The sequence below is a fragment of the Passer domesticus genome, chromosome 10, assembly GCF_036417665.1.
Source record: "Passer domesticus isolate bPasDom1 chromosome 10, bPasDom1.hap1, whole genome shotgun sequence".
Taxonomy (NCBI): Eukaryota; Metazoa; Chordata; class Aves; order Passeriformes; family Passeridae; genus Passer; species Passer domesticus.
Genome location: NC_087483.1, coordinates 35,982,261 through 35,999,664, shown reverse-complemented (window position 1 = coordinate 35,999,664; position 17,404 = coordinate 35,982,261). Strand labels below are relative to the sequence as shown.

General features: G+C 40.1%; 1 long non-coding RNA gene across 2 annotated transcripts in view; it reads left to right on the top strand.

Moving 5' to 3' along the window:
• The window catches only part of LOC135309187 (uncharacterized), a 61,919-nt gene that overhangs the window by 31,830 nt on the left and 12,685 nt on the right, over window positions 1–17,404 (top strand). For both annotated transcript variants that reach the window (XR_010369486.1, XR_010369487.1), the window contains exons 8-11: window positions 5,858–5,989; window positions 7,979–8,142; window positions 8,822–9,485; window positions 14,312–14,445. This is a non-coding gene — a long non-coding RNA (uncharacterized LOC135309187). The remainder of the gene's footprint in view (window positions 1–5,857; window positions 5,990–7,978; window positions 8,143–8,821; window positions 9,486–14,311; window positions 14,446–17,404) is intronic.

Below are 17,404 nucleotides of genomic sequence, written 5' to 3'. Positions count from 1 at the left end.
AGTAGCAAAATTTTTCTAGTTTCATTCTATCTCAGACCACAGAAATTTTTTCAGTACTCAGACACTTTATTTAAGTAATTACACTAGAGCAGATTTTGCCCTCAGCATTTCCACTGTGAAATCTTAATTTATCTGGGACTAATGTTTTACACAGTGTATAGAAAATAATTTCAACTTTTCTCCAACTAAAGGGAAAAAGGAGCTGGCATTGAATAAATGTCTTGGGTCATACGGAAACTTTGGTTTATGTCAAGGTTACTGTTTCTCTAGAATGATAACAGAAATTAAATAACCTAAAGAATTTGTGTTTTGGGGAAAAACTCACACCTAACTTATTATTATTAATGACATAGTTCAGATCATTGATTTTACATCCTGTATGGTTTAGCTAATGATTACAGAAAGGCCTTCAAAGACTGTATATTAATGACATCAATTATCACAAATGATAGTCTTTATGAATTGTCATGAATATCAAGTGACACTTAGGATATGAACAACAATAGCATGTGATGTGGGAAGTTATGTGAAGTAATTAAGGTCATGAAAACTTTGCTCAGTACCTCTTTAAAAAAAAAAGATATTCAATTATAATAATGGTCAATTCTCAGCAGACAAAAAAAAAATACTTCATCTGATTTCCTTCTGGGCATTTAGTAATGGAGCTCCCACCTGCTGTGTAACATTTTATCACATCATTTCTAGTGAAAACAATTTATACTGGCAGCACTAATTGAGTGGAAATTTTCATACATTATTTTTGAAGGACTAAATACCCTGAGTTTTGCACGCAACCACATTCTTCGCTACCAAATTTCTCACTTGTAATATGAAGTTTTAAAAGCCTAATTGTACTCATTTTTAAAGGAAAAGACAAAAACCAAGGGAATAAGGAGGGAGGGAGTGTGAGGGAGTGTGTGATACTTCACTATGTGCCTGCTGTGCCATGTGATGGGTTTTGGTTGTGTTTGGCCCTGACCCCCTGGCTTTGCCAATCTTACACAGCTTGGTCATGCAGGAACAGCACACTGCACGTCACATCAGAGGAAGAGTGACAATTCATGCTTGTCATTAATTATCCCATAATAAGGATTTGTGGAGAGCCCACAGCCAGTCAAATCTCCCAGCTCCATGTCCCCTGCCCAGGGAGCTGTGTGTGGCAGTGGGGACAGCCCGAGGTGTGGCTGCCTGGAGGCTCAGGGCTGAGTGAGTCCCTGCCCTCCGTGCTGGGCAGGGCTGAGGGCTGGGCTGGGGAAGGGCACCTTTGGGGGGACACTGAGCTGGGCAAAAGGCTGGGGGGAGCCACCACCTGTGGGAGGATGCTGCTCCTTTGGGCTGCCCTCGGTGCCTGAGAGTGACCAAGATCCCTGAACTGTGAGCTTTGCTGTATTTCACTGTAAAAAAAAAAAAAAAAAAAAAAAAAAAAAAAAAAAAAAAAAAAAAAGTTAAACCAGTCTTTTTTTAACTGAGAAGATGAACTGTAAGGGTTTTGCTTTTAGGAGGCTTATAAATGCTTATGAGCCCCATGGATCTGTTTAATGCTCTGTTCCACTGCAGTTTCCCTTTGAAGTGAGAGACTTCTGATAAAAGTGATGTACTTTATGCTTAGAGCAGGATTTATATTGTGGTGAGATGTGAAAAGCCTTGGCCAAGGATATGGAGCTTGTTGCACAAGGTCCTGTGGACAGGAAGATAAAGGCTCTGTCCTGAGGAACACCCAGGCTGCACCAAATGTCATAAACCTTCTGCTTAATTGAAGAAAGGAAATTATGGTTAAGGGCTAGTTCTTCAAAAGTGCTCCTGAAAAAATGGAATTCATCTATTCTGATGCCTTTTCTCTATGGCCTACTAAGAATCCAAACAAATATATCAAACAGGAGGTAAAGGGAACTGCTGTGATGAGAACAGGGTTTGCTCCAGCTGGGAGAGAAGGAATGAAACCAAATGGGTGTGGGGAGCACAGGATTCCTGCTCCCTCACATATGTGATGTTAGATCATGTGCAGAGGTGAAGATCTGCTCTGCCTTTCTTGGAATCGTATTATTACTAACATTTTCCTGCAATTTCTGCCTTGGGCTGATCCATTGCCTCCATGTGTGCCTGTAGGGATGAGCCTGGAGAAGGTTTTGCTTCAGCTAAGTATCTGTGGAATTGCATGGGGCAAGCTCCTGCAGTGGCTCTGCCATGAGGATGTTTTTTCACTTCTGCAGACTTTCAAAAGCGTGATTTAAAGTGTTTGCTGACATAGTGTCCAGTGACACTCATCACGAAGTGTCCCTGCCACTGCTCAGTTTAGGAAAGCACAGAAGTTAAATCACATTTCAGGCTCTGGAATGGTTTCTCTCTGGTTTCAGGAAAGTTGCTTTGCTGCTTCTGTCTCCTTTGAGGAATGGAGGGCAGTGATGGTTATCAGCTTCACAAAGACTTTGTGATAATTAACATTTTAAGATGAAAAGTTACTTGATTTTGTAACAGGATTTTGGCTAATGTGTCTGCTGATTGGAGACACGAAGAGGAATAGATGAAATTGCTCAAAGACTAATACAAATAACTTCAAACTCCACTGAGGTTTAAATAAACCCACTGTAGCACATTCATTTTTCTTAGGGGTATGTAATAACTTAGAAAAAGTATTATAATGGACAAATATAAATTTTAAGTCTCACCAGCTCAGCTCTGCCTCTTTTCTTGTGCAGTGGTGCTATGAATTTTCTCTTCAGGCTGCCAGCTACTGATGCAGCTTCACATCATCTCTTGCCATTAAACTCTGGTTGAGTTCAGTTTTAAAGCAAAACTCTGAAGGGGGGGGGGGGGTGTAATGGAATGGACACTTTGAATTTTGTGTTTGAACTCTGGTTATCCCACTTATCTTTTCAATGTTTATTTCAAGCACAAACTCTTTTTTGTGCCCTGTGGTCCTGTATATCATCTTGGATCCAAATTAATGAAAGTACCAAAGCCATCTCCAGCTCCCTGGCTTTGACATTTTGGCAGTTCCTCGTTCCTCATTTGAACCGAGTTTGTGGCTAAAAATTGTAGTGTCATCCACAGTGCTAAAAAATAATTTGGTTCAAACAGATTTCAGTCTCTTCAAGGATCAAAAGCGTAATAGATGAAAACACAGTATGTCAGGGGGTTTGAGTGTTGATTTGAGACTTGTCAGACCCAAATTTCCTGCTTCTTCCTTGGAGTTAAAATGAAATGCTAAAGATACACTGGGCAGAATCCAAAATAAAATAGTCTTCCAGCCACACAGGGAGAAATCTTGTGCCCTCTGATCCCTTGCCCTGAGTTTCTGCTGATAGTTATTTAACACATCTCAGAATGTTTTCTTCTGTGTGCATGCAGCTGATGTGAACCTGCCTGCAAGAGAAACTTGAGCATTCAGTGCTCTGCCTTGGTACAGCATGAAAGACATAAAGCAATTTAATGTTATTAATTGCTAGCTGGCTGATTAGATTTACAAGAAATTGTCAAACCTTAAACACCCCAAATAATCATTTCTCACCCCAAAAAAAGAATTTATTATGCCATTAACTTTTTCTCCTAGCAGGTTTTCCAAAGTGAAATCACTAACTGCTATAAAATTTTTATTGCATATTTTAATTTATTTCTCACTCCAGTTAGAAATATCTCAAAGAATGTATTTTGGTATTCTCTACTGTCATTATTTGCCATTCATAAAGAAAACATTTGTAGCTACTTAGTCTATCCATTCTGAATTTGAAACTTGTGTTGCTTTTCTGTTTTTTACTTTCTGGAAGTCAGAGACAAATGATATCAATATAAAGTTTAGTTTTTAGAGGACTGAATGAGAAGGACCAGATGCCTTCTGCAGACATGTGGCAACACAGGGGAAGGGGATGAAGGTGAAGGCAAAACAGCAGCAATTCAAGGCATTTTAGTGCTAAAACACACAAAAGGAGTATGGATTTATCCTGCTTGAGGCATCCAGGTTAGGAAGGTAATTGCACTGGGATCTCTGCAGTCAGCAGAGTCAGAAATGCTTTCAGGGGGAATGATCTTTTTCTGTGTATTACATGGGGTCAGCTGCAACTACAATTCTCCCCAAGCACTCTAAAGTGCCCCAAGCAAGGCAAAGCTCTTGTGCTTGTTAGTGCTGCTTTACGTGGCTTATGCTCTGCTTTCTGAACCAGCTGAGGGTGCAGGTGCCTCTGCCTAAGCACCCACTTTCAGAAGCTCCAGAATATAAATTTTCTCAGGGGTAAAAATTTTCCTGCATGAGGGAAAACCATTCTGTGAGAAATATCTGGTGTGAAAATAAAGTACCAGGCTTGCATGTTTACTTTATGTGGATAACTATGTAAGGGATCTGGGGAAAGAGATTGAATATTTTACAATGACACCAACTGCTTTTTGATCTCAGCATAGATTTAATACTCGGTTCTGGTGCAGGGGGGCTCCAAGCTGCTGGAAGCCTGAATTTCAGTAAGGATTCAGTGAAACTTTAGCATCAAAAAGGCACTTGTAAGAGGAGTGTAAAAGTTTTTGACAAAGTACATAAACAGAGACCAAGACTGGGTGTTGATTGTATGAATAATGAATATTTCCCAAGTATTTAGTGCAAGATTCTCGTGTCCTCCAGTATAAGAGGGATCTCTGTGGACAAAATATCTCAGATATTTTCAAACCATCAATTGTTTGCAAAATTTGTGCAAGATTTCCATGCATTTGCAAGTAGCAATTGGGATAGGAGAATGCAAAAAGAATTATTAAAACTGTCTTCATAGTTCAAAATATCTCCCAAAAGTCTGGGAGTCAGATTAATCCAAGCCTCAGAAATATTGAAAGTGAAGTGCTAGTTGCCTCTCAGTGGATTTGACAAATGGACATCTCCACTCTCTGCTATCCAGTCTGCCAAGCCCTTGAAGTTTTTCCTGCTGTATCTGAATTTGCCCTCCCTGGGCCATTAATGACTGTGGCTGGGCAGCGTGGTGGCTGCTGTGCTCAGAGAAGGGCATCCCAGTTACATGCTGCTTTCTATTCCTGCCTGTAAGTTTCTGGTTTTCATTGCAGGCTCACCCCCAGCCCTACAGCACACGGGTGCTTGGCCAGTCACACAGTTGTCAGAGCTGTTAAAGCTCCTGTGTTTTTCTGATATGGTTTGGTGGGAGCTGCAGCTGGAGCTAGGGGCTTCTGCAAAGCGATGAGCATTTCTAGCAGCTGGTATTGTTAGGCTCCAGCACTGCTGAAGAGAGTTTATGGGATTGCCTTTGAAACTTACTGCACAGATGAAACTCAGCCTGTTTTCTCTCTTTCACTGCTGTCAAATACTGACTGCACTTTCCCTGCAGCTGATTGTCAGGACGAGATATCACAACAGGAAGAGCACACTTTCATTATTTGCGTGTCAGACACGGGGGTACCTAGCAAAAGGAGATGATGGGAAGTATTAAATCCTTCAAGCAAAATGCTTAGGAAAGCAATAAGACACTGATAAAGGAAACTGAGTGTTACATGTGGGTGCACCAGCTCCGCTGACACCCACTGCATCCACACTGCAGGCAGGAGGAGTTTGTGAGATGATAACACAAATGTGGACACGGTGTTGAGAGGACAGACATCTCTTAATTGTCACTTCCTTCATCCCATAATAGATTATCTGTAAGGTTAACAAAACATAGCATTTCTTTTCCTCACTGCCCCAGTCTGGGCCACCATGGGTGGTGGAGGAGGAAAGATGGAAATTAGGGCTTTTATAGATAATGATAATTTAATACATCTTCATATTCCTTTATGTATGTTAGCCTAAATGAGATTCTAGCAAAGTGATGATTTAGAAACTTTATAATAGTCCTCGTGGTGAAAAAATTGACCAAAGTCTTTTTCTGCACAGGTTCATCTGCAGCTGCTGCACCTCTGCCTGGCATTTCAATGTCCCTCTGAGGGACCAAACCCAAGTGTCACACAAACTGCACAGCAGGAGGCAACTGTAAATGTTAAAGCCCTCAAACTGCTCTGCTTGCAGGTTTGGTTTCTGTCTTGGTAAACTTCCATTCTCCTGACCAGCAGAAATGGGCTGTGTGGATGGGTGGGATGAGGGTGGCACACAGTCCCCACACTGTGTGTGAGCTCGTAGGTGTGACTGGGGTTTTCTGAAGGGCCCCTCCTGGAAATGGATCCCAGTCTGGCTGAACTACAGGTTGGAGTGAGAGCAGTTCTGGAGCCCAAACTTGGACCTTATTTTTGCACCCATGTCTGGTGGCAGAGTATGCTGGAACAGAACTGAAATACTGGCAGTGTTCAGCCCTTCCCTATAACTATTTTTAAAGTTATTTTGTAGCCACCTAAAGATGGGGAGTTTTTTTAACGGGACAGACTCAGACCATGCTGTGATGCCTGTGCACTGCAGTGTGGAAGGTACAGCTGTGTCCCCTCCTCTGATGTCTTCCTCAGGTGTATTTTATAAGTAGATGAATTATGAATGGGTTTCAGTTGTCAAGAAAATCCCAACAAAAACATGACACTGAGCATCATGTTACTTGTGGCATCCAGAAGTTATTTGAAAATTCATGGAAGATTATTCCCCACTCAGCTCACACAGACATCTGAATCTGGGTGCTGCCAGCTACTGCAATGTTTTACATGAGAGCATGTGCAGAATGCTTTTAAAAGAAGAAATATCCTTCTGGCTTTGTAAAAATAATCTTCATGCAGTTGCACAATTAGCAGTTTCAGCAGTGAATGTGCAGATCATCAGTACAAATGTTTAATGTGCAAACATGCAAAACTGTGAATTCATTGAAAGCTTATTTAATAACATGATAGGAGCAGTGCATATATTCTTCATTGAGAATAAACACACATTTATCTTGTCATGAGAGCTGGTTTTAATGTTGTTAATGCTTTTCTAAAGATGAAATGTTGACAACACATATTCCTTGATATAAGAATAAATTAATATTGATTAATGTGGCTTAATTTAAACTGTATTGTCATGTCATACCACTTAGATTTCTTCTGAATGATTTTAAAGCAAGAGAAGCTTCAGTTCACAAATAGATGAGTAATTATATTTATTTTAAATTTTTTTATAGCTATGTCTTTCAAGGTTTTCTTCATCTGTATTCATGAAACTTTGAGTCTTGGTAAAATTCTCATGCAGCAGATTTTATCCAACTAAACTTGTCCTTAGAGTAAAACAGTAGAACATGTCATTATGGGCATTATTCTTCTCTTTCTATTTGTGTCCATATTTTAATAATTGCAGTAATATTGGCCAGACACTGCAGAGGTAGAGTAGTAATGCTTAGTTAATTAAAATGTTTAATTAAATTCTAAAATCTTTATGGGTTTGATGTGTTCAAGGAGTTAAAATGTTTGCACTTTCAATACCTGTGCTAAAATTACTGTATCATGACTCTCTCAATTGCTTCTTATATGTGAATGAAGAAGTTCAAAGCATGAAGGAAAAAGTTCCTAATCTATGTAATTTCTTAACATTTTCCTGTCTCTTCACACATATATGAAAGAAAACAACATGCCAGGTAATCTTTAAAAAAAAAATCTTCTAAGTTATAGAGACTGTGAGGATGGTGAGAACCATTGGTATGTTTGGACTCTTTTGAATGGGTGCTTTGTGGCATCAGGTAATGCTTGAAGGAGAGCACAAAAATGGGACAGTATTTATTAGGATTTTTATAAAATTGTTATAAATATCACCATGGCAAAGAAGTTTCTGAATACCTCCAGGATACAGCAGAAAGATTAGAAGGGATTCTGCAGGAAATGTTGTATAATTAATCCATTTCCAGGGCAAAACTGGCAAGAATGGGAGTATTAGTTGGATAAGAAATCTTAGTGTTGCTGTGTGATTGGCACAGGCAGTGTTGTGGTGCTCTGTAAATTTACCATGAAAATGACTTTCTACTCTTTGGGTTGCATTTCCCAGACCCCATATCAGCTCCAGAGTGCTAAGTCTTTATTCAAGATGCTCTTGAGGATGTTTATCTTTCAGGGGCCTCAGCGGCACCGAGCTGATATTGAGACGAGCACGTATTGAAGAGATTTTCCCAAGTGTGCTGCTCTCCTGAGTTACAGCAGTGCTGTGGAAGTGTTTGAGAGAAGGAAACAACTCCCTGCTATCTGCTTCTGCTTGATCCCAGCCTTTTTGATCTGCAGGTGCCTGTACTTTTTAATAGACTGCTTTCTGAGTACGCCCATGAAATGTCACAGAACACTTTGGCATTGCGGGGAGAGCGGTGATTCGGGAAAGAGGAGGGGAGCTGGAGAGCTGTGCCCAGGAGGCATCGTGGGGCTCCCTGTAACCCAGATCCCTGCTCCTCTGAATCCTTTCCAAGCAGTGGAAATAACTGCAGTGCAAATAACTAATAATAACAGAGCTGTTGCTGGGGGAAAGAATCATCCTTGTAAGTAATCAGATGGAGTGGGATGCCTGCAAACTTGGATGTTAGGCTGGGGGAACAAAGCAGGAAATGTAAGCTTCTTAGGTTTGCAGAGGCAGTTTTGTATGAATTTTCCCAGCTTCCTGTGAAAAGTAATATTTTCAAAATGGGTCTGATTGTTAATCTGATTATGCCAGCTCGGAAGTTAAATTGAAACATGAAATAAATTAATGTTTTTGGAGTTATGAATTAATTAAAAATCTAATTAGGACAGATAAAAGAAATTCAAGTCAGGGAATTGTTTTTCTTATCTTAGAATAAGAGCATTTAAATTGAAAAGATGACATTATACAAAGCCTACAAACAACTGGAAACCGTGTAAGGAGAAAGATAAGTCCTAAAAGGGGATTTTTTGTTTTCCATCATGGTACGGCTTTCCAAATGTATTTCTGAAGAGGCAACAACATCTTAGAGGAGAGGATGTCTGTAGGCTCAGGGACAGCTGGAAAAGAAATGCTGAATAGCGCCTGAGTAGATGGGAGAGATACAGGGCTGGTGAGTCTCAGCTTCACTGATGTCTGCTAAAGGAGTGTCCATGGGTGCCTGTCCTGCTGTGCATTGGGATTTTAGGGCAGGATCATTTGTGTGTCACTGACTCCCAGCTGGGTAGTGGGGAAATCTGTGGTACTGGGCCACCCCTGCTGCACCGGGCACTGGTCCTGCACCATGGGTGGCAGGAGTGCCAAGAGGAAGAGGAGTATGGAATCACAAGTATGGCAAATTTGCATTCAGACATTTTCTTTTGGAGCAAATTGTATAGGAATGTATAAGGAGTGCCTCAACCCTCTGTCCATAACACCTTTGGTATGAAAATGTTGCTGTGCCGGTTAATAACTGCAATGAATGATGAAATATCTGTGCACTGATGGGAGGAGTCAGAGATTACTTTCAGAGATCAGGTGAGAAGAAACTCGTTGCTCTCAAGCCCTGGAAAACAGCCAGAGGGGAGCAGTCAGGACACACTGACCCTGCAGTGAGACCCAGAGTCACCAGATCTTCCCCGCTGAGGTTTGCACCAAGAACCCCCACAACAAATGCCCAGGAGGGGCTGCTCAGGAGGTGAGCACTGCAGGGCTGGGGGTCCTGAGGGCTCTGGAGAGCATCCCTGGCATGGTGCTGGGGCAGAGGAATAGCTGTGCTATGCCACCCCACCCCTTCGGGTGCCACTGTCTTGAAAAGTCCTCACACACCCCAGGCACACCAATTTTATGCTGCTTTAGACAGGTCACCAAATCCATTACTACAGCTGCCTTGAAATGCAGAGACTGTCACTGCTGTAATACATTTTAAAATCAGAAAGAGCTTTAAGCCCAGATGGTCTTACCAGTAAGAAAGAGTCCCTGCTCAGAAAAGATGGAAGCAGCATAAGTATTAAGGAAGTTAAAGCGATCATTAACATTAATATATTTCTCTCCTCACCTACATGAACATGAGAAAGAGAACCATAGAGGTGATGTATAATATTCATATTTCTTAATGCATTACAGGAAACTGTTCAGACACTGCAGAGGAAAGACAGATAAAAGGACTTGTACAGAGGAGTAAATGTATATGTCCCTGAAATGAGCTGCAGTATTGGGTGATCACTCAGTCTGGAAGACAGAGACTGCATGGCAGCTACCTGGCTCTGACTTATTGAATTCTCTGGCTGGTAGCTTAGATTGTCTCTTCTTCTTGAATTATCTATTAGCAAGAAGCTTAAACCAAACCAGAAAAATCCCAACCAACCAGCCAAACAAAAAACCAACCAACCAACCAACCAAACAAACAAACAAAACACACAAAAAACCAAACAAAAAAAAAAAAAACCAAGGAAAAAAAAGAAAAAAAAAGGAAGGAAAAAAAATTCCTGAAGTAGTTACTGTCCAAGATCACAGTGACCAACTTAAAAACCAAAGCTCAGAAGGGCTATGTAGCCTGGCTATGAAGTTCAAATGAATTTAACTCCCTCTCTTGCACAGGGGCTGATTTTAACCTTACCTTAAATCTCTCTCAGCTACACTTTAACTGTGTGGTGGCACAGGGACTCCTGTGATGAAAGCAGGGAATTAATAATGTTTTCCTGGATGGCTGTGAGAAAAAGCAAGAATGTACTTCTGTCGGGAAGGGAAAAGGGAAAAGGGAAAAGGGAAAAAGGAAAAGGGAAAAGGGAAAAGGGAAAAGGGAAAAGGGAAAAGGGAAAAGGGAAAAGGGAAAAGGTCTGTCTCAGGAAAACCTGATATATCCCTGAAGCAGAATATCATGGAGAAAACTCCACCTTGCAGAGTTTTTATAAATCAATCTTACTACCTTAAGAAGCAGTCTACCTCTGCTAAAAATAACAGACAAACTTGAATGAAAAAAGCAAAAAGAAGAATTACCATAATAAAATATACTGTATGAAGCCTGACAAACTGAAGCCTGGCTTAATTGACAAAAAGTGTCAATGAAAAATGAATGGGGTTCAATAATGGATCTTCTCACATTTTAACACTTTTGTTCTAGTCATATAGTTCAGAAACTGGAGGTAGTGAAATAGATTTTTTTTAAACTCTCAGTTTCTTTGAAGGTTATGATAAGTTGATAGCTCAAAACATATTTTTTCCATCATTGTAGCCTACAGAAAGTAGCACAGCTTCATTTGGTTCTAGGAGTTTAATGAGCACTGGAAGAATTTGGATAGCTCCCAGAGTGATGGGCTATGTGTCATGTCTAAGTGAAGTAAATCCTATGACTTCTCAAAGATATTGCAGGAAAATGTGATCAGAAACTCTCTGGCTCAGTAGGACCAGTAATGACAGTCAGTGTCAACTACTCAACAATAAAAGTTCTGTTCAAGTTAAGTTCACTTATGCTTTGTGGAAGGATTTAGACAGTATGAATACTGATTGGATCAAAGAAAATGGGAAAAAGCAAGATTTAACTTCTGAGTTTATGCTTTTAGCTCATGCAAATCAGCCTTGTCTTATCATAATCTGCACAATAAGTTTCCACTGCTGGAACTTCAAGTTTAAAAGCATGTAGAAGTGCAGCGTGTGGATTGGTCAGGTTTTCAAAAATCCCTACAGCTCCTGAAACTTTCACTAATGCTAATCTGCCAAAGAACTTGCTGACTTGCAGTCTTTTAATCTTGGTTTTTGGAAGATAAAATACTGAAATAGCCAAAGAAAGGACAATTTTCTTCAATTTAGAGCTTTTTATTCTGAAATAGGTTTTGGGGTTGCATTGACTATGGGATGGCCTATTTCATGTCCCCTTTAGAGTATTTACACCTTTGGGTGTCTGAGACATGTGACTGGAGCAGCTATATGTGCTATTTTTAACATGTAATATCAAAAATATTTAGAAGACCTTCTTCTTGTTGGTGAAAATTTTGTCCAGCAAGGCTGGGTTAATTGTCTGATAGGAGGGAGACTTTGTAAAAAATAATCAACAGGGACACTTGCCACTGGTTTAATGAGGAGATGGAAAGTGGTTTTTGAACCACTAGGCTGTCACCTGCCATGTGCACAGCTTTGCCACATGATAAGATGTAAACCTTGGGCACAATTTTGTGAGGGCTGTGCTGCATAGAGGCAGGCATACAATTTCAAATTGATTTTTTGAGATTTTAGAATTTCCATACAAGAGATGGCCTTATTCCACCCTCACTTCACAAATCATTATGCCTTATGTGTGTATATATATAAGTATATATAAACCGAAACTGTGTTTGAATAAAGGAACATATGCTAGAAATCAATGTTAAATCTGCTTAGCAGATTTAAATATGTCAAAATAGCCAGAGTGATACGAAACCATCAGCAATTTTCTTTCATTAAACTGATTTAGCACACTACCATGGACAGAAACAAGCACTAATTGGATAGCAAACAGATTTCAATTATCTTTGGTGAATTAGCAAGCAGAAAACAAGCACTGGGTGTTACCTCCATTTGTAAACGTTCCTGCTCCACTCCCTGGCCTTTTAACTCTGAATCACACCTGGCTCCTCAGAAGCTTTTCAGAAAGAGGTTTCTGATTCCTGTGCAGGATACACAGGATATTTAATACAACTGATATTTACTGATCTGGAATGATTTGTTTGATAAGCCAGATCATCTACCTCTCATAAAACTTGGAGAATTCAGTGGTGTTTTTCTGAAGTGTAATTTAGCTAATTAGCAAAAGCCAGCCTGGTAATCAATAGAATCACTTCTATTACAGATGCCACGAACAAAACCTGTACTAGTTAATAAAACAAAAGGGTTTGCTTACTCATCTTTAAAAGGCAGAATGACTGGTAGTTGCCAGCTGCTTTACTGAAAGTGCTGTACAATTCTTATGAATAAAATAGGACTCAGTGTAGGAGATTCTTTCCAGGTTCAGAAGTGTGATAGCAGAGAAACAAAGTAGCTTCCATGTGTTTTGTATCTCCAAAGAGCAGAGCATTTTGCTGGCTTACTTTTTCTTTTCCTCCTAACAGCAGCAGAGCTCGGTGATTGCCAATGACACAGAGTCTTTCTGTGTTTATGTTTTGTGTATTACATCCATTAACTAACCTGAGAAAAGATGCCATACAACTAATATTAAAAAGTCACCAGCTAGCAGGACTAAGCCTGGTGTCATCCCCTTTGCAGTTCACATTATGTGAGTGTAGAGAGGATCAGCACTGTTTTCTGCCATCAGCTCCAAAGCAATGGCAAATCAATCAGTCCAGGGGTGCTGTCCGTGGTACTTAGCCCACAATCCTGCCCATGAAAATCCTTCCTCCACTGTTGTCTTGCAGAGGCCCATGAAAATCCTTCCTCCACTGTTGTCTTGCAGAGGTGATATCTAAACTGCGTGCAGCCTTTCTCCTGGGTAGCTACCCCGGATTCATCAGGAAATGTCATAAACAGTAGATAATGTTTAAATATGTAGAAAGTGTGCTAAAGATGAAGGACCTCGTAAAGTCTGTGCTGATTTTCCGGGTATTTAAAAGATTCCCAGACATGTGAGGAGTACTGGGGTCTGCAATGGGCCAGAAGGGGGGTGCTGCATAAGCACACTCACAGGGGCTCTGGGCTAAAGTGTGCTGTGTGCTTTTTATCAAAAATCCCAACGGAAAGCAAAAGATTGCCCCTGGTAAATCAAAACTGACACGTTGTAAGACAAGAATTAATTTCTACAGACTGGCATTTTTTGATGGATAGTTGTTTTGTTGGAAACCTTATGTCCATCTGCACGGCAATCATTTAGCCAGTTTGGATGAGGTGCAAGGGCACAAATGCTGAATGGGCACTTGGGGGAAAATACATCAGCCAAGCACTTGCCATCCCTGTAGCTCAGTATTGTACAGATGGATCTGACAGCATCTTTCTGATAGGAGGCAATCCATGCTGCTGAGATGTTTGGAAATCTGAAAACAACAGCACTTGTAGCTGGATTCTTCAGAATAAAGAAGAAATAAAACTGCAGTATTAAGCAGTGGGTCACGTTGCAAATCACCATCTTTTTGTCATCTAGTTTGGGTATGATATTTGATAATGAGCCAAGTGACTCATGCTTACATTTCTTTTCAGAGCAGGTGCTGAAATTTGAGTCAGATCATCCACAACAGGACTGTGATAAAGAAACTTTTCTGAACATTCCACAGGCTCAGCCCAGTCCCAGTGCTTGTGAATCTGTCTCTAGGGATGCAGCCACCGAAGGGAAAATGCAATGATAAAGGACTTTTTCTGCTAGTTTATTTTATATCCATGCTTGTGCTGGCCTTTTGGAATGCAGTATTCTGCCAGAACTTAATTGCAGTGCTGTTAATTGCATGCAGAGCCATAAACACTGAGTTAATATATTGCCTATGACTGTGTGTGTGTGTAAATGTCAGTCAAGTCACAGATTACTTGGCTACCTTTTTTGACATTAAATTTGTGAATGTTTCTTAGGAAAGAAACCTTCACCAATATGAAGTCTTTTGAACCACAGTGAGATTTGAGCCATTCAGGGAGCTGACTGTCCCATCTGCAAACAAATGGCATGGAAAAATTTAACTTGCCAGCCACTGAAAGCTCATCTCTAGGTAAGACTCAAATATATACAACTGTCAAAATCAATGAGGAATATTTCTTATGGGTTAGCAGTAATATTTTAAGAACGCTGGCAAAATTTTTTTCACAGTAAAGGTGTGCTGAACTACTCTATGTCATGGCCAGATCTAAATATAGCATTTATAGGAATTGCTTCTCCTGCAATTTTTACTTCTGTCATCTTTGCAATGTGTTAGTGTCACTCATTCAATGTGCTCATCTGATCATCACAATTTCAGAAGTAATCACAGTGTTGTGCATCTCACTGCCCAAACCTGGGGGAGTTTCTGGTGAGCTGCTGTTCACATCCTGGGTACCAAATGAAGGTGCTGTGCTTGGGGCAAAGGGAAACTTACTTCACCCTCTAGATGCTGGAGAAGTTTTGAAATCCACTTTCACTGTGTGTAAGGCAGCATGAGGTGGACCAACTTTTGCTGTCAGAAATAATTTACTGGCAAATTACTAATTAAATTAAATGGGTATGTGAAAAAAGAAGTTTCTGTTTTCTGCCAAAACAAGAGTTTGTTCTCTTTTTTTCCCCCTCCTTTTAAATCTAGAGTTGAAATACAAAACATTGAAAATGAAACCTGGAAATTAAAATCTTGGAGTATTTTTCTTTAACAATGCTTCCTTTTGGAATAGCAGCACCACTAGTACCTGTCTGTTACTAAATCTTGTTGCTTTAGCAGAGATTTCTGCTCAGTGGCTGCTGCTGTTGTCAGCAGCTGCCCATCCCCATGCTGGCCTCTGGCCAGCTGCCTTTGTGCATTCCCCCAAATCCAGCTGCCTTGCTGTGACAGGGGCTTTCCAGGGGGTTCCCCTCCTTTTTGGACCAGAAAGGGACGAGGATTGTGCTGGGCTCAGCTCAATCTTCCAGCACTGCCATTTTAGGGAGGTGCTTTCTAATTGTACACTATACACAGCTTTAAGTACTTGTGTGCCTACAGCTCAGCAGCATTCATGCATCTGGCTCTCCTCAAAACAAAATGTTATCATCTCTTGGGATGGAATTGAATGCATTCCACTTCAAGTAATTTGTCAGAGAATTACAATTTTCCATGCAAAAGAGGGATGCATTCTAATGTCTTCCTAATGCATGCAGATCAATTCATGGAAAAATGGAGCCAAAGCCATAGAGCAAAACCTCACTTCCACATTTCTCAAACATTTTCAAATATTTGTTCACAATTTACTTTGATAATTTTCCTGACTTATTTTAGAGCATTCAAATTTTGTCTGGGAAGTGGATTCTAGAGTTAAAACTCAGAAACAGAATTTTATATTTATGTGTGCACATATTCTTATTATGAATCCTTATGTTTGCTCAACATGGGAACAGAAATACAGAAAGGAGGACCTCAAAATACACCTGGTTATAAATTTCTGGTTATTCAAGGGAGTTCATGCTGTGGAAGCTGGACTAGAACATGTAGTAGATTTGTAAAATACATAAGTAAAGAGAACACAATTGTGAGAGAGGCTATTTTCAGGTTCATCATAACAAACTTCATTTACCTACCTACATCATTTATTAGTAAAAATCAGATGTAATAAGGCATCTTTAAAGTAGCTACTTGATAAGTGTTGGCATCTTCTGTATGGTCAAGTTTGGCCTGGACAAAATGTCCCAAAGAAAAACCCACTATGTTGGGGCAGCAGCAGAGTGACAGCACAACAGTGGAGCCTGAAGTTTGGCAATAATTTAGCTTATGGATCAGATGATTTTGTTGAAATAGAAGGGCAGTGCAAAGGAAGCTGCTGCTGCCTTTTGGAAGGTGCTGAGGACTTCTGATGAGAGTCCCACAGTATTTAGGTGCAGGAAATTATTATGGTGCTTGGAGGAAGGGGATTTGACCATCACATCAATTATACTTCATTTTGTGAGCAATTCTGAAGCACAATAGGGGTCAGAGAAGAAAAGTGCTGTTTCATGGTATGTTTACTGTGGTGTTGCAGAAATACTTTCCTTTTTCCATGCCTTCATCTCAGTTAAAATGAAAAAGCCTCATTAAAACCCAGTAGAAGACACTGAATTTTTTATGCATCCATAGATTTGCCACTGCTTTTTCTCTTGCTTGTGAGAGTTCAGACACACTGTAACAATTCAAAACTGTCCTTTTTGTAACTCTATTTTCTTTAGTTAAATTAAACCAGGGGGAATTGGCTCCTTTGATATTTCTCTTCCAAAGCTGGTTGAAAGTGTTGTACATGTGAAAAATGAGATTTTAAATGGAAGGAGAATGACTGACATTAATTTAAAACCCAAACTAAAGAGATAATTGCGTACAGTAAAAGTCCTGTTACAATGAGGAGTTAGTCATAAGTGATTACATAAATTTTAGAGATTAAATGATTTTTTAAAAAAATGTTTGGGATTAAATCCTGTCCTGAGTGGAATAGAAAATGCAGAGGCATTTTGGCAGTGATACGGCTGCTGGCCAGACTAGAATTTATTGGGAAGGACTGAGAGATTTGCTGATGAAACATTTTGTTGCTTACCCCAGGCCACTCACTTATCCAGCTAGTCGTGCTGCTTTCTGGGCAGAATGGTATTTATTCTCCACTCCTTAGAGTTTCTTGGGCTTTGTACCCAGATTTACCCTCTGAAAGCCAAAAAACTTCTGTAATATTCCCCCCTCCTCTTCTTCTGCACCAAAGATTATCCCTTAATTTTTTAAAATGGCAGTTGCTGATGTGGAATAGGAATATTCACTGTAAATATTTTTCCTATATGAATTGTGGAAGAGACACCCAATTCTGAACAGATCCATTTCCTGATTTAATTAGACCAACTCAATTGATTTGAATTAGTGACAGGATTAGTTAGCAATAGCTGAGGGGAAAAAAGTTATGCTTTGTATCAACAAGGCTTTATTCCAAATCCTTTGGTAAAAACAGATAGGTGGCTAAAGCCTCATATAGGCATGAATCATGCAGATGTCTGGCAAAGCC